Source organism: Acipenser ruthenus, unplaced genomic scaffold, assembly GCF_902713425.1.
Source record: "Acipenser ruthenus unplaced genomic scaffold, fAciRut3.2 maternal haplotype, whole genome shotgun sequence".
Classification (NCBI taxonomy): domain Eukaryota; kingdom Metazoa; phylum Chordata; class Actinopteri; order Acipenseriformes; family Acipenseridae; genus Acipenser; species Acipenser ruthenus.
Window position 1 is genome coordinate 90,001 of NW_026708811.1, and position 1,759 is coordinate 91,759.

Sequence of the window (1,759 nt, forward strand, 5' to 3'; positions counted from 1 at the left end):
GCCGTGCCTGAACACCGGTGCAAGACCGGCCCGCAGGGGCCCTCCCTAGTTGGGCTGAAGAAGCCAAAGGGTGAGTGGAACTGGAGAGAGAGATGGTCCCGCGACCCGACTCGCCTCCTTGCCCTCGCCCTAGTCCACAGTAGGGCGGTCGGACAGGGTTTTAGAACAACAAAAAACAAAACCACACCGAGACTTGTCCAGGACTTTTTCTTGGAAAGTGTGAGCTCTGGTTCAAGTGCGGAGCCTCCCACAGCATGGACCCGACAGGAGGAGTCATCCCGGCCATCTTCCCCTGCCCAGCACAAAGCCTCCAAGCCTGGCTTCAACTGATCACTCACAAGCATTTTTCTGACACCTCTGTCCTGACTTAGAAATATTTTTTGTTCTAAAAACCCTGTCGACGGAAATCTCCGCGGGTCCCCCCGTTGTATCTCAGACATGGAGTCTTTATGGGCAACGGGGCCGAAGTCACACTGCCAAGGAGTCGCTGCCACCCCGTAGGACATTTCAATCTTGGCCGTTTACAGACTTCCATAAACTGCTCTGCTATGGTCATGGTCATGTCATGTTAAAGATAGGCGACATGACTATGTCTTTTTCAACTCTTAGTTTCTGGCGGAGCCAAAAAAGTCCGGACTATGGTCATCTAATGTTAAAGATAGGATTTTTTTTTTAAAGTGCTCGGCCAATGACCATGTCCACCAAAAGGCTCGCATTGAAGGTAGACACGACCATGTCCACAACGGGACTTAGTCTCTAGCAGCAAAAACATGGAGGTCACCAAGGACACAAACGGCACACTGCTGCTGAAAACAGAGCCTCCAAACCCCGCGAGGGCAACAGGCTTCAAGTGCACTGAAAGTCAGCGACACAAATGGCACACTGTTGCCCAAAACAGAGCCTCCAAACCCCGTGAAGGCAAGAGACTTAAAGTGCATTAAAAATAAAAAAATGTAAGGGACCCACACTGCCTACTCAAGCCCAAAACAGAGCCTCCAGCCCGGCCTGATCTGGCGCCAGGCGCGGGAGGGCAGCATACTTCCATCAGCATGGAAGTCCAGGACTGTAAGGGGACCCACCGCCTCCCCAAGCCGAAAACAGAGCCTCCAGCCCGACCTGATCTGGCGCCAGGCACGGGAGGGCAACAGACAGACTTCCAGGGAAGTGGAAGCTGCCAGGGGTGAATGGGAACTCTGCCCGGGGTGCAGAGCCTCCCACATGGCTTGACTTATTATTTTTACTTAAATATTTTTTTGATCAAAAGACCATGCCCTTAGTAATATGCACTTACCCCCCCAGTGTATCTGTTATCTAATAGCATTATGAGAGCAAGTCACTACTTCATGCCGACCTCCTGGAACTGCCGCTCGGCCACCCAGACCCACTTTGTCCACTAAGGTTTTTTGTGGCTATGGTAATGTATTATTATTATGTGTTTATTTAGCAGACACCTTTATCCAAGGCGACTTACAGAGACTAGGGTGTGTGAACTTTGCATCAGCTGCAGAGTCACTTACAATTACATCTCACCCGAAAGACGGAGCACAAGGAGGTTAAGTGACTTGCTCAGGGTCACACAGTGAGTCAGTGGCTAAGGTGGGATTTGAACCGGGGACCTCCTGGTTACAAGCCCTTTTCTTTAACCACTGGACCACACAGCCTCCAATGTAGCACTATTCTGACTCTAGTCAATTCTATTCTAACTATGGTCATTTAGCTCAATGGTGACTCTGGTCATGTAGCTCAATGGTGACTGGTC